The sequence below is a fragment of the Podarcis raffonei genome, chromosome 17 (genome assembly GCF_027172205.1).
Source record: "Podarcis raffonei isolate rPodRaf1 chromosome 17, rPodRaf1.pri, whole genome shotgun sequence".
In the NCBI taxonomy this organism is placed as follows: Eukaryota; Metazoa; Chordata; class Lepidosauria; order Squamata; family Lacertidae; genus Podarcis; species Podarcis raffonei.
This window is the reverse complement of record NC_070618.1, coordinates 5294533-5311059: the sequence shown is the minus strand read 5'-3', so window position 1 is coordinate 5311059 and position 16527 is coordinate 5294533. Positions and strand designations below refer to the sequence as shown.

The 16527-nt window shown below is 40.4% G+C and overlaps 1 protein-coding gene across 1 annotated transcript in view; it reads left to right on the top strand.

Annotated features, from left to right (window-relative positions):
* Positions 1 to 16527, top strand: part of RNF38 (ring finger protein 38) — an 80515-nt gene that overhangs the window by 25859 nt on the left and 38129 nt on the right. The gene's annotated exons all lie outside the window — the stretch shown is intronic.

Genomic DNA, 16527 nt, shown 5'->3' with positions numbered 1-16527 from the left:
GAATGATAATGTGCTATTGAAAAGTGTTGTTATCCAGATTAAATTTGACATGCAATATGCTGCAGGGCTCTTAGTAAAAGAACAAGTGCAATGTTCTCACACACACACACACACACACACACACACACACATTTTAGTATGACTGTATAAGACTGCTTCTGTTGCCAGATAAAACACTTTCTTCCAATGCATGGCTTTGTTTCTATTTCCAATTCAACCCTCCTCCCCTCAACAAAGCCATTCTCAGATGGCAAAACTAAGATACATTTGCTTAGGTAGCATAGATACAGCCGTGTGTGTGTGTGTGTGTGTATCTTCACTTGTATTGAGTATATTCACAAGTTTGCTTAGACAAAACTAAGACATTTGTTCTTTGGAGACTGCAAGCCTATAGCGTTCTTGCTTGGGAGTAAGCACCACTAAACAGATTAGGTCTGTCTTCTGAGTAAACATGCATAGCATTGCTCTGTAAATTTAATAAATTTGCCAAGTAGGTATAATTATAGTATGCTAACTACCTTATAAATTATGCAATTTATATTAAAACAGTAAGACAAATTTAGGTTTTATAAGAAAGGAGTGTATTTCAATTTCCCTATTTCTGTTTTTCCTGTGGCTGCAACAGTGTTACATCTTTAGTTGTAATGCTAACGTTTATTAACAAAAGTGTCAAAATGGTGAGTTAAACCAAAGGCCTTATGTCACTAGGCCAATAAACTGTTTCAGCCTTAACAACTGCCTTTTCCTGCCTGCCCCCTTTCCCTTCTTAGAATCTTCTGAGATTTCAGCTTTGCAAGGTCCCTTCTCCACTTACCATGTAGCACCTGCATTTCCTCTTGTCAGACGCATGTACAAGCACATACACAAATACAGTCATTTGATCAGCTGAGGCACTGGGGCCATACTTATCTGCTGCCCACACTACTCCTGCTTTCTCCCCCCAGCTTGTTTTGATCTTCTGCAGAGGTGCAATGTGATTGTTGTTGCTGTTTGTTTGTTTATCACATTTATATACCACCTTTATCTTCCAAGACACTCAAGGTGGTGTGCATGGTTCTCCTCCCCATTTCATCCTCACAACAACCTTGTGACTGGCTCAAGGTTACCTAATGAGGTTCATGGCTGAGTGGGGATTCAAATCTTACTCTCCCAGGCCCTAGTCCAACATTCTAGTACTCTACACTGGTTCTTCAGAGTGCTTGGGACAGTGTAAATGGTCTCATATTATCATTGGAACAGCCTCATGAACTAGGCTAGAGAGGGGAGATGGGGATTTGCCCAGGGCCCACCCTGCTTCAGAACTGGTAGAGTAGAGTGGGGTTTGGGTCATCACTCTCCCTTTTAAAAGTCTGATTCACATAATCTGTGACACATTGACAGACATGGGTTGAAGATGGGGTTGCATTCACTCTGTGAAGATAAGCCATGACCACCCAAATCTTTCTGCAGCATCATAGCTTCCTTGTCTCTGTGTATATTAATAACTTCAAGTATGCTAAGATAACAGTTTGATTTAGATTGGAATCATTTGTGGTGGGGGAAAAATATGTAGTATTGTGGCTTATGGAAAGTGTCTGCACTTCTGAGAAGCACGCCGCCAAGAATGATCTGTTAGTAGGGAAGGGGAGAGAAACAAGAATTCACTTTCAGTTGAGCCAACTAGGATTGTTTTGTTGTTACTGCTCTAATTTATGCTCTTTGTAAATTTTGAAGTGCACCTAAACTGGAAGGCTGTGTTGTTGTTTATATACATACATATATACTAGGAGTACAGATTCCAGTATTCTTGTACTTCCTTTCAAACCCAGCCATTGTATCTGTTAAAATCTGGCTTGAGTCAGACTGAGCCTCTTTGCCAAAATTCCTATCCAAAGGAGCCAAGTTCCTACTTTCTTTCTTTCTTTCTTTCTTTCTTTCTTTCTTTCTTTCTTTTTGTAAAACTTCTTGGTAATATAATTTTACAGTCACAGCAGTTTACAGTTTCATTCCTACTGTGATATGTCTTATAGCTCTATTGGCAGTATTGGAAACCAACAGGAGAGTTACCCACAACGAGAGTTGATAATATAAAAATAAATTGGGGGGGGGGGGATTACAGCTTTGTCTATTTGTCAATCTGTTTATGTCAAAATACTCCTACCACTGTTTATAAGCAGCAGTATACTAGTTGCTGATAAAATTCCTTTGTGATCCACTGCCCTTCCCTCTCATAGTGCCTCAGAAAGAATTACAGTGCCAAAGGCAAGTCAGTGGGGCTGGTAGCTAAGTGGTAGAGCTACTAGGATCATAGAATTGTAGAGTTGAAGGGTACCCTGAGGGTCATCTAGTCCAGCCCCCGCCATGCAGGTATCCTGTCCACAGTCGTCCCTGGGTGAACTCGAACCACCAACCTTCTGGTTAACAGCCAGATTTACTGATTTATGATGAACTCAAGTACAGGGCATCGGACATTAGAAAGCCATTGCTAGGGTGTACTTTGCTGCAAGGGGCCAATGATTTTCACAAGGTAATTCCACATGCTTAGCTATTCCTTTTTTTAAAAAAATGGCAGTTCAAGGATCAATCAACATTATATCTGCGCTAGCCTTACGTGTAGAACAGTAGGAAGCGATACCCTAGTAGGATAAAGTGACTGATTCAGACATTGTGTTAAAACCATAGTTAAGGTTAAAAATCCCTGCTGCACTTCTTCTTTCTCTCTTTGCTTGGGTAACAAACCAAACAGAAGCTGGCTTTGTGTGTGTTTCTCTCCAAACAAACCATGAGTGGAAGCCAAGGCTTGCACTTTGCTTTTTACTTAAGGTTTGTTTTGGAGAAACAAACCAGGAGAGCCGGTTCACACATAACTCAAAGACAGCCTGTGGTCTCTTTCTTCCCCAATGTGCCAATGGAAGCAACAGTGGAGGAGCGCAGCATGGACTTTTGAGCAGTGTACACCAACATACCGCTTGTTCACATTAAACCCCAGTATAACCTTAACTATGCTTTAAAGTGATGTCTGAACCTGGCCATTAATCATGCTCCTAATAGGTCAGGCATCTGATTATTCTATTTTCTAGAAGAGAGGAAATAATGAATTGTAACTATGTAAGATGTGCCAAAATGATTCATTGTCAAACTGAAACATGTTAGGTACAAACATACAGTTCTTCTGGGAGAAAAGAGCTAAACAGTTTAACTAAAATAAAAGAGCATTCTACTCATATTTAGTGTTCAGCTTGATATTAGCTTTGCATTAAATTATTTCTACGTGCAGTGGCTCTTTCCTTCCACAATTTATAAACTGGACAGTTTATTAAGTATTTTTTAAAACTTAATAACATTGTGGCAAATACGGTAATTGATACTGTTTGAGCAACAGTAGGATAATCCTGTGTATGGAAATGAGTTTCAGGGTGTTGGGGATTTCTTGGGTTGAGTACAAACTACCCAGATGAATACATCAGAAGACTGTGGCTTAGTTTGCATGTAATACTAAGCTAAACCATGGCTTAGCACAAACCAATTAATGTGTGGGTTCCCATAGCAAAGATTCCAGTCCTTTTGCTCCTCCTCTGGTTGTCCTGCTACTATTTTGCTGTAAGTCAAGCCGGATTTTGTCTTTGCATTATGTCCAAACCTGGGCTCAAGGTTTATCTCCTGTAGACAAGCCATGTTCAGTAAGCCATAGAACAAACCTTGGCTACAGCTTGTGGTTTGGCTAGAGAAAGAGATATCACAAGTCCAGGTTTCGACGTAACACTAAGCAGAATCATGGGTTTACTCACAGAAATTTGGGAACAGCACGATCTGAAGCAACCATTATTTTATGTCCAGGACATTGCACATTTAGGCTATGCCATGGTTTAGCTTAGTGTTACATGTGACCCAGGTCTGTGTGCCACAGTGCTACACTTTAAAAGTCCTCATGTTTTTGAAACACCCCTCCTCAATAGATGACGTCGCTGTTAGGACTGGGAAAGCTAATCTTTAAGGAGAGTGGATGCCTCCAGAATGCTGGTTCTCTCAGACTTCCTTGGGTTAGGTCATTTGAGTAGAAAACATTCAACATTTTCTGCTAAAAACTTCTGTAATTCATTGATTTGTGTGTATGTATGTATATTAAAATCTGAATTAGGATCTCTATTAAAATACTTATGGGTTTCTGAGTCTCTTTTTTTTTTTTGCCTGCATATTTTTTGAAAGTTTGTGATAGTACATATTTAAGTTTTTGGCAGCAGCTGCATTGTCCGTGTATGAAGTGAAAACTATTAATCTAAGCAGCAGTGAGGGCTAGAAATGTTAGTGGAAGCTAGGATTCTCAGGATTTTAAGAGCATCTACGCTGCAGAAACCAGTTTTTTGGTGGTATAAATTGTTGCCCACCCCCAATTAGTAGAATTAACTTTCAGTATGGTGTTATGTGAATACTGTTGCCCTGAGTCCCTTTCAGTGTACTCGTTTTTGGAAAGAAGATGTCTTTGCAGGTCTTGCTTTATTCTTAGCCTCTCACATTTCGAGTATTACCTTGGTGCTTAGTTAAAATAGTGAGGTCTGTTATGGATAATTTCTTTGCAACTGGCCATTTTGGCTTCCTGGATTTGAAATGCCGAGGCACATTTGAACTTGCAAGAACTTAATTGTTGCAGCATTTTGACTACAAATATTTATTACAACTGCCATTCCTTCCCCTAAAGGAGACTGGAAATAGTATTTCAGGGCACTTGGAATTCAGTGTGCCCCATAATCCCTTCTCACAGAACTACAATTCCCAGGGTTTCTTGTGGGAGGAGAAATGATTCGACTGTTAAACCAGCCTGTGCAGTGTTTATACTTTCCAGTTCATTGCTCCCATTTCCCCATTGCTTAGGCCTCATGTGACATCTTAAGGTGGTTTGTCTAAGATGCTACATACCACAGTTACTCACAAATAGTTTTCTTGGCCCTTTCCCCTACTCCCTCGTGATAATAATTACACAAGTCCACTAATTACATGAGCTCAGTATGTTGACTATTAGAGATGGAACAGGATACCCCTTGTTGGATATTAGAAGAAACGGGATACCCCATCTTTTAATGAAAATGCAAACTATATTGTGTTAGATCTATTATTTTAATAGATACTCGTACCTTTTTTGCCTCTATTTTGAATTCTGTACCAGTACACAGTGCAAGTTTAGATGTGGCTTTGAGGTACATTTCTGCACAAAGCCTAAGGTATACTTGGACAACCAAACTACCAACATCAAAGCTTATGGAATCCTTACCATTTGGTTACTATATTGATTGCTATATCTTTTAGTCTATTTTTTGTTTTGTTTGTAAGTAGTCCAGGGAATATTTTTTGGTATTAGAATCATAGATTTGTAGAGTTGGAAGGGACTATGAAAGTCATCTAGTTCAACCCCCTGCAATGCAGGAATCTTTTGCCCAGTATGGTGCTTGAACCCACAGCCCTGAGATTAAGTCTCATGCTCTACCGACTGAACTATCAAACATTATTTTTTGTTGGCATCAGTCAGTCTTTAGAGACAATGGAGTGTGCATCCAGGGGTGAAGACAAAGCAGTGGAGAATCAAAGTGCCTGATGTGGCTGCAGAAACCGGTAACTCACAACTACATTGATTTGCTGCGTTATCAGCACTGACGTGACCTGTCTGGGGCGCAAGCCTGGGCAGTGTGTATGGAGGTCCTGGGTTGCCCAGAAAACAAGACCTCTTGGCCTCACCAGTGTGGTGCAAAGGAAAGCAGAGCAATACACTTGGCACCAGCTTGGCTGTGGGAGTTGCCAGAAGGAGGCATACAAGGTGCCATCAAACTGCCTAAGGGACTCCACCGGATTTGTGTAGGGTTTACTTGTTAGCTTTTTCTTCTCCTGAAGATCTCCTGCAAGGCAGCGGGTATGGATTTTTTCTTGGGGATTATTCATAAAGCCTTTCTCATGAATGAGTATAGCCGCAAGGCAGCAGAGGTTTCAAATCAGGGTTATCCTTCTCCTAGATGGGCTACTGGTAAAGCCCGAGGCTCTTAATCTCAGGTTCGTGGGTTTGAGCCCCACATTGGGTGAAAGATTCCAACATTGCAGGGGCTTGGTCTACATGACCCTCATGGTCCCTTCCAACTCTATGATTCTATCTTCCCTGGTTGATGAGCCCCACATGCCCCTCATTTCTCTCTACAGCACATGAAGCCAACATTAAATGACTAATAAATAAATACAGTACTACAACTTAATAGAGCTACTGGACAGCTGCCCTTCAGATATTCACATTAACATTAGATGATTTTTTAATTATAAGTTGAAGCCTAATAGCGCATTCTAGAATGCATTGCCACTTATACTAACTTTGCTTAGGTAACAGATAAAATTAACTGTCTAAAAAATTATTGCCATGAAATTCACATCTGTATAATTGATTTTAAAATAGTTGGCTCTTGTGAGCCAATGGAGCAATAATAGATTTTTTAAAAACACACACACAAAAACACACATTGGGCTTTGTTCTACACGGAGGGAGGGCAGCCAGATGGCACAAGTTTAAGGCCTTAGTGAGATTTGACCCAGGGATAGGGTGGGGGGTTGATTATGTATCATTTCCAGTGTCTTGGGTTGCACTTCATTTGCATATTTTGAAATGGAGCTAGAGAGTCACTTTGTGAACAGTTTATTCAGCAGAATACTGGGATTGGAGTCCTAAAATCAGAACCCTGAATAATGAAATCATAACTACAGCATACAGCTGTAGTTGTACCTTGTAGAAGAGGAATAATTCTGCAGATTTGAGAAAAGAAGCTGTACAGTGACTTGAAAGATGCAAGCAAATTATTGGGGGTTTTTTTAATACAGTGAGTGAATTTGAGCTTTTCATTGATTCATTCATTCGTTACATGAATAATCCCACCTTTCCTTCATAAGAACTGAAAGTGGTGTTCATGGTGTTCCCGGGCAGTGTGCCGTATGGGTACAGACAAGAACCAAACCTGTTTAAATTTAGCAAGGTGGCTATATCACATGTCTTCAGACCATCAGGACTTTTTATATAGAAATATATATCTAGAACTAATCTGTAATATTAAATAATTAAGATGTTTTGGGATGGGGGTAATAGAAAGTTGAACAAGTTAGAAAATATTACCAGGGTATTTTGCAAACATGCTGGCAAAAGTTTCTAGTGGCATTCGTAGTACTTTGAAAATGTGTAAGTGTATATAATATCTATATAATATAGACAAAAGTAAATGCTGAGCTTGAATATTGCCCTTCATGAAAACAAGACTGGGACAGATGCTCACTAATTGGAGCGAGACCAAGACAGACAGGGAGAGTGAAAGTTAATTTATGTTTGACGGGCCATGAAATAACTTTTTCATTTTGGCCCTAGCATGTCATTCTGTCTGACTATTAATGTGAATTGCTGTACTAAGCACTTCCATCTACTATAAGATCCTCTAGGCGAGGCAACAGAATCCTGCTTGATTTTGTTCATATATACTTCTGTTTTAAGGTGCAAGTCACCTTGTGAGTTTAACCTACTTGAAGTCTGTTGTGAAGAATTCTGCCATCTGTATTTAAATATTCTGCAATTGTCATGAACAAGCACTTGGAAAATTGATAGGTGTTCAGTAATGGTGTTGTATACCTGAAGGAGCGTCTCCACCCCCATTGTTCAACCTGAACACTGTGGTCCCATTCTGGGGGTCTTCTGGCAGTTCCCTCACTGTGAAAAGTGCAGTTACAGGGAACCAGGCAGAGGGCCTTCTCGGTTGTGGCGCAATCCCTGTGGAACACCCTCCCATCAGATGTCAAGGAAATAAACATCTATCTGACTTTTAGAAGGTATTATAAGACTGCCCTTTACAGGGAGGTTTTTTATGTTTGATGTCTCATTGTATTTTTATATTATGCTTGAAACTGCCCAGAGTGGCTGTGATATAAGTAATAAATTAATAATTAACATGATGATGATAGAATCTTCAGGTTGGCCACAAGTCATTGAGGATGGCAAACTATTTTTTGTTGTAGGCTACCGCATTTCTGTGCTAAAAGCAAAAAAACTGAAGCATAAACCCATCAAGCATGTGCACAAAAATAAGGGGTCTTGTCGGGGGGGGGTGCTTTTTGTGCTGCTGAATATATAATTTACAGTTACATGACTAATACTTAAACACTGATTTGTGAGAATACTTGTCATAACCTAAGGTTTTAGTCAAAATATTGTGGGCAAAATGAATAAAACATTTTGGGGAATCAGAAGTGCAGGATTGAGGGAGAAAATTCATCATAACCTCACGTTATGAGAAGTAAAGATGCATTCAGCTACATGGGCTGCTGTGCAGACTGACATGAGATAGTATGTTACAATTAATGGGCTTCTTATATTCATGCATTGTTAATGTTACGCTCAGACATGTGCAGCTTCTTCTGCAGTCTGGCATGTAAAGTTACCAGATATACTCAGTTCTGCATATAGTAACTGATTATATTGGAGGTGAGTTTGCAGGTCTCACAACCTGTCAAGGAAAAATGGTACATGGTTTTGGAAACCCATGTCTTATTCTTAAACAATATCCTTTATTATAAGCTTAAAAATGTACACTCCTTCATTGTGGGACTTCAAATATGGCATAGAATGGTCTTGATATTGTGGAACATCTAGAGAATTGTATTAACTTTAAGGTGAAACCACACATTCTTTAAGATCTCAGGTGACCTTCCAGAAAAATTATTATGGACAACAGGAACAGCTGGTTGCCTGGTATTTTTATTCTCTGGGGCCAATATGGCAATAATGATGCCAACTGTCTTATAATGAAAACAGCATTCAGGTAGTTGGCAGTTTCCAATTGGTTGCTCCGTTTACTGGAAAGAACAACTTTCAACAGCCTTATAGGTTTTATTTCACTTGGCAGTAATTGGAGTAGGTGAACAACAACCGGCTGGAGTTTACAATGCAGGGCTGGCAGAGAGGCAACTGATATGTGAACTGGAGACGCAGCAAAAAGAGTGTGATCAACTCTGAGAACAGCAGCAGAGGAAAGATTGCATATTCTAGTTTCAGAAGTGGTATATATCCATATTCAGACAGATTATTTAATAAGATTTCTTTCCCATCCTCAACAGAAGTTCCCAGGGTGGATTACAGCAATAAAATACACAGTTTTAAAAAGTTGAAACCATTGCACATAAAATCATTCCAAATGGAACAAAACTGTATAAATTCAGCGGAAGAGGTATGTCCCACAAAACAAAGGTGAGAAATCCGTACAACAGAACTGCTAGATGCACCTTTGTAGGCAGGGTTCCACAATGTAGGGGCTGCCACAGGGAAAGCCCTCACCTGGGCTTCCATTCCCTGCACTTTTGAAGGGTGGTGACACTACCAAAAGAGCCCACTCTGCTAGGCCTGGGCGACATATCAATATATTGCCCAGGAAAGGTATGAGAGGCAGACCGTGATGGTGGTTTCACTCAGTGGTATATCGCTAATGAAACTGCCATCACTCCTGTGTCTCTCCAATGCCCAGCACAGTGAGGGAGAAACAAGCTTCAGCTGGCCACTGGAGGCAGAGGGACTCAGAGCCTTGGCTGTTTCAACAACAATATACCGCTGACTGAAACCGCCATCACGGTTTGCCCCTCATGCCAGCACAGAGTGAGAATCAAGATGCATCGGCCAGGCACTAATACAGCTTGTTCCTCCCTCCTTTTTAAAAAACTTCTTGACTAAGGAGTGCACGGCTGCCCTTGCCTCAGCCAAGCAGATTTACAGAGCCCCTAACCCATCACTGGCTCGCACGAGCCAGGGATGGGGGCTCCATTAAAATGGAACTGCTCCGGGCTGAAGAAGCGCCGATCCTTCTCCTGCTTGCACATGAGCAGGAGGAGGATCTGGGCTCCCTCAGCTGGGCAGCAGGAGGCTTTGCGCTCCCTGGTTGAGGTCTGCAAATAAGCCCCTGTCCCTCTGGCATGCGCACACACCAGTTGGGGACCTTTCTTGGCTGGGGGGCAAGAGCCTTCGTTCTTCCCGGCTGAGAAAGCCCTGCCAGTGAAGGCGAAGGGAGCCCTGGTGACAGAACCTGTAGCAGCACTCTCTCCATCTTCGGGCAAGGGAGGGGGTGAACAAGCAGCCTCTTTCTCCCAGGAGGAGGAGGGCCTCCCCCTTGGGAAGCTGTTAAGTGTCCACTTCTTTTATACCGGTATATTTTCTTGTTGAAGCACCTACCACGATGTCAATAAAGGTATGGCAATTTATCTCACAGCTCTAGAAGGAATGGAAACCCCCTACCTGATAGTGGCCAACCTGATTTCTGAAGGCATGGACAACTAGAGAAAGATTGGTTGGCTTAGTCAATGGGCTTGTATGGGAGAAGGCAGTTCTTCATTACCTGTCCTAGACCTTTTAGGTCTTTGTAAACTAAAACTAGCACTCTGAAGTATTGCCAGAAGTTAATGAATATCTAAAGTGAATCTCTAGATAGGCAGGGAAAGATTGCTGTCTAAAGTCCTGGAGAGCCACTGCCAGTGTATGTGTAGACAATATACCGTATTTTTCGCTCTATAAGACGCACCAGACCACAAGACGCACCTAGTTTTTTAGGAGAAAAACAAAAAATATATATATTCTGAATCTCAGAAGCCAGAACAGCAAGAGGGATCACTGCGCAGTGAAAGCAGCAATCCCTCTTGCTATTCTGGCTTCTGGGATAGCTGCGCAGCCTGCACTCGCTCCATAAGACGCCCACACATTTCCCCTTACTTTTTAGGAGGGAAAAGGCGAGTCTTATAGAGCAAAAAATACGGTAGCTAGATAGACCAATGGTTTGACTCTGTATAAGACACTTCCCTATGTCCCTAGAGACCCTCAGTGTTTCTGCAGCTGGAGTAACGTCCACATCAGTTCTAGCCTTCAGTCAGTTCTTACCTTACACCAGTACTTTCCTGATTATTTCCTTGCATCATAACAATGTTCACCCATTCCTCTATTTTTACATTGCTTTCCCAGAGTCCTCTGGCCTATTTACATTACTTCTCCCTCCCACATATGACGACCCTTTGTCTACAGTCGAAGTAAATTTTGCCTATGAAGCCAATTCTAGCTGTCCACATTTGGGGAGGTTTGTAGCTTGTTTTCTGAACAGGGTTAAATTGCTGTTATAAAGCAAGTTACTTAGAGGTCCCCTGAGCTAATGTTATAACTGCTAGAAGGAAAGTCTGTATGCACTGATAAAAATAATTGTCAGTTTCCTGTTTTGAACTGTGCATTCTATTGCTATGGCATATTTTGTCTGGGCCACTTGACCAGGACATTCCTTTAACAGAAGAGGCTCCTCTGTAGAGTTTATTATGACAGTGTTCAAGGTGGTGAGATGATTCATGGGAGCACAGAGCATAGTTTTCTGGATTATTATTTTTTGCCATTATTAAAAGAGGCAGCTGGTTAAAATGTAAAATATGGGGCGTTTTCAGATATACCATATGAACTCCATATATAGATACTTGCATGAATGAATGCTGGAGTGGTCTGGTTCACCAGCTGCATCCCCCCTCTCCCGTTCAACATAAATGTACATATAAGAAGGTGCTATTTTGTATTATTATGTTTGACTATATTCATCTTTTCATTGTTAATTTCTCTTAAAATTAAAACTATAAATATAAAAATTGGAAATATCAAGTGGAGACAAAATTCCAAATAGTATAAACTTTTTCTGCTCACCTAAATACAGAATGGTTGTACTGCAACTTAGCTGTGGCTTTCACAGATGGTGCATGACAGCTGAGTTGTACACATGGGCAACAATACAAATCTGTTTTCTCACCCTGTGTGAATGTTTGAAAGTCAGAGCATTAAAAATACATTTTGATCGATATAAGTGTACTGCAGGGGAGTTCTGTTTGTTAAATAGGAATCACCCATCGGAAGGTAGTTTCCCAAGTATTTTGTGGTATGAAATTGGGGTGGGGGGGGTCTGCTGTTGACAAGATAATGTCAAAAATTCCACTGAGGACATGTAAGCTTTGATCATGTCTAATTTAGCTCTCTCTAGTTCAGCCTTCAGTTTCTCCTCTTCCCCCCACCCCTGGCAGCCACGCACACACACCTACATGCATAACTTTGCTTATGCTGTTCTAAAATTCCCTTTCTCCTGTAGGGGAGAAATGTGATCCTGCGTGGGTTGTCACCACCCATCTCTCCACTGGTTAGAAAGTATTTCTGTACCGTCATCATAACATATCAGTGTTGTGTACAACATAAAGACATAAAATACCATTAAAAACAAGACAAATAATAATTTAAGTGATTAAACTACTGGGTAATCAAAATTGTATACAACTACTGTTATAAGAACAGCCTTCAAGAGACAACTGAAAGTCAAAAGTAAGAGTGCCTGCTGAATCTCTTTTGGAAGAATGTTCCACAGCAAATTTTATCCATATTGGATATAACTGGGGGGAAACTGCTCATTTTGCTACACCTAAATCCCTCCCTCCTTTCTGCAAAATGCCTGCAACGGGGTGCTTTGAAGTAGCAAAGGGAAGTACTGCAGACACTTTCTCCCTCAAACTTAGTTGCCTCTCCCCTCCTTTATCTCTGCCAGAATTCTGACTCAATTTCAAGCCACTAATGTGAATATATGTGAACAGACAATAAAATAAATAAGACTTTTGGAGTGCATTGAAATAAAAGCAACTGTTATGTAGCACCTCACAGGTTTATGTGTCATAAGCTTTTGTATACCCAGAGTCCATTTCATCGCAGACCTAAATTGGTAAAACGTCTGATGTAATTTGTCAACATGAGACAACTCTCTTCCTCTTTTCACCTGACTTGTTCATAAATATTTGTCCTGTCTGGCTTTGTTTCATGAACCAAATTCAAAGGAGGAGGAACGATCGGACAAATCAGAGCATTTTTTGAGTTTTCCCATTTTTGTTGTTTTTTTGCTTTGGGGGGGGTCAAAATTCCATGGTTGGGAATCAGTTAGAATTAGGAAATTGTAAACTTGTTATGTGAACGCTTGCCTAACAGATTTTTTTCCAGGGAAAGCATTGTTTTGGTAAGCCAGACCTGCATGTACTGACCTAGATGGTCCATTGGTCAGACTCACCATAAAACAGCTTTCTGTGTAAGTCTTCAGAGCAGAGCTAACAAAGAGAATCTGGCTACAAAATAAGTATCAAATGTGACAAGGAACTTGCTTAATCATAAGGGGAAAGTGGAAGGCACCACCCCAAACTGTGGAATGCCCTCCAGGAACCACTGGGGAACTAGTTTCCTGTAGCCTGAATGTGAAAAATGTTAAGTATTCTGAATGGAAAGCTGTAACATTAACTTATAAATAAGGTGGAACCACACTCCTTGAAAGACAGCAGTCAGGATCTAGAGAACATTGAAAGTGGCTTTCTGCATTCAAGGGGGCTTTGGACATTTGTTTCTCAAACTGCAGCCCTCCTTGTTGCACATCAAGCTTTGTTCCTAATATTGAGGGGACTTGCAAAAGCAGCTTGTGGTACGGCATGATGGGAATAAGCTGTTTGAAGAAAAACAAGGCCAAAATCCCACTGGGCATGTGCAAGCTCTTGGGCTTGCCAGGAGCAGCTTGTTGTGTCCCCGTATATTTTGTGCAGCCATGATGAGAACTGTGCTCCAGTAGCTGTGGTAAAGCCAGCTAGTTTGCTAGCGAGGTGGCTCAGGCTTCAAATGATGTGAACTGGCTGTAGTCCATGAACAAACAACATCCAGAGGCCAAGTACTGGGTAGGGCTGGACATGTTTTTACTGAATGCAGAATAGTGGCTTCATAACAGAACACTGTTTTTCCATACTTCGTGCTGATCAGGGAGGAAAAGGAGGGGGGAAGAGCAGTGATGTGGGGAAGGGAAGGGAAGGGAACTCCAAACCAAAAGAATTTCTGTGGCATAATGCGACTAGTAGCAATTGCTGCAGGACATTCTACAAGCTATTTTCTCAGCTTCATGGGCTAGCAGTGGCATTTCAAGTGTATGGGTGGAGGAAAGCATGAAGGGCTCTTTTAAAGCATCACATTTCTTTTCCTCTTCAACAGTTTGGTTGAAATAGTTTTTTAAAAATACTTGAAATTAAATGCAGTTGAAGAAAACAAAAATGCACACCAAGTGAAAGCCATGCTTTGAGAGAGAGACTGCTCAACTGGAAAACTCTCATGGCAGTGTACATAATAAAATGATTAATACAGTGGTACCTCAGGTTACATACGCTTCAGGTTACATACGTTTCAGGTTACACACTCCACTAACCCAGAAATAGAGCTTCAGGTTAAGAACTTTGCTTCAGCATAAGAACAGAAATCGGGCTCCAGTGGCGCGGTGGCAGCAGGAGGCCCCATTAGCTAAAGTGGTGCTTCAGGCTAAGAACAGTTTCAGGTTAAGAACAGACCTCCGGAACGAATTAAGTACTTAACCCGAGGTACCACTGTACGTAAAATCATCAAAGTTGTTCACAAGTATACATAAAATGATTATCAACAAAATAGGGATAAAATCAGAAAATCATTTAAAAACAAATATAGATAACTAATTATATGTCTGGGGAGGTTTTCTGAAATACATAAATTAGTTTTCAGCAGGGATCTAAAACAATATAGTGAGGGTGCCTATATAGGAAGTGTCTGCAAAACAGACATTATTTTAGGTTTTGGGAGGAAGGATACTGTACTTGGAAGAATGTTCTGGTAAAATCTGTTTAGCAGTCTGTATAATTTTCGGTATGCTGGGGGTGTAAGCTTTCATGTTACAGGGAAATTCTTGTCAGGCATAACTATTCAATGCAAGAAGAGTGGCTTATAGCATCTAGATTTAAACATTTTGATACAATTTGAAAGTTTATGACATTAGGTGGTCCAGGAAAAGACTACGTCATTTACACTATGGTTTTGGGGAAACCAGCATGGACACAAAACTTTGGTCTCTAAGAAGTAGTGTACACAAATCTAGTGTTAAGGATATGACAATCTAAATACTTTATTTTAAATAATACCTTGGCAACAGATTCAGTTCAAAGAAGCCATATCAATGACCGACTGGCTATGTTATGCCCACACCTCTTAATATTTATGCAGTTGTTCTCATGTTGATGGCTTTGGGGTTTGCTGTTCTGTAGTTGAGAGTGTGTGTGTGTGTGTGTGTGTGTGTGTGTGTGTGTGTGTCTTCAAGGGATGAACATACACATGCAGTTCAGAACTGGTCTAACTTCTCCAATAGGTTTTTATATATACAGATTGCCACAGAGAAGAAAGTGTGTTTCAGTATTAAAGTTCTATCTTTAGTATTATAATAAAATTGCCTATCCTTCTGGTTACTAGTCTCCCACACATTTGTAATCTCTGTTAAGAGCTGGAAGGGATAATCTGTGAAAGGCCCCTTGCCCTCTTCTTCTTTCTGCACCACCCCTTCTATCTTCCTTAGAGGAGGAACAGAAATCTGAATTTATAAGCTAGCATAGGGCCTCTGAAATTAGGCCAAGGACTGCACGAAATCATATTTAGGGTCACATGCCCACCCCCATCTATAGGGCTGCTCTGAAAGTTGGTAATATGCTTCTTCCTTTTTGCATAAGATCAGCCCAAGGCAAGTGGCAATAAGATATAATGAAAACACATCGTATGCTGGAAAGCTATAATATACAGTTATGTACATCATGTGTGTTACACAGATCAGGTTAGATATTTAACTGAAAAAAGGTTGCTCACCTTTGCTATTGATGTCTACTCAGAAGTAAGTCCCACTGAGATCTATAGTACTTACTATCGGGGGTGGGGTGGTGATTTTATCCTGTAGTAGGTTTTTTTTGTAAATTACTTTAATTTTAAAGAGAAAATACAGTATCAAAACACTATGCTTTTTACATGCACAAAATATTGTTTTGAAAAGAGTACAGAATAAGAAAGAAAATAAAAGAAAGAATTGTTAAAACAGAAAAACGGAAGGGTACTGATAAAAGGCATATTATGCAATTCTTGAAGAGTAAAGCATTCTACATTACCTTTATGTATTGCTATAAGGGGAGAGGATAGTGGAGACAGTATCCTGTAGGATTTTATATTTAGTCATTTCAGAAAGTATACATTGTATTTTTAAGCAGCACAAGTTTACCAATACTGTTAAGTGCATATATACACATAGAATAAAAGCATACATTAAAATCAGTAAAGGTATTTTGTTTTGCCTTGCCATCCAAGCTGCTTTAGGGTCTGTTTAAAAAGTAAATGAGCCTTTTTCCACCACTGCATATATACGTGTATCTTAATGTGTTGGCAGTAAGACACGTGCCAACCTCTTGTTGTGCACCTACCCCTGTTTTATTACAGAAACACCTTAGAAAGTGACAAAGGAAACAGGAGAATAGACTTTTATCGAAAAGCTGAGGGAGAATAAATGGCAGAGGTTCTGTGCTCTTTGGCTCACTCTGGCTTAAGTAGTTACATTGAAATTGTCAATTGGAAATGAAATTGGCCACTGTTAAATTTATAGCAGTTTGAGAAACTCACGAGAGGCACGACACTTGGTTATT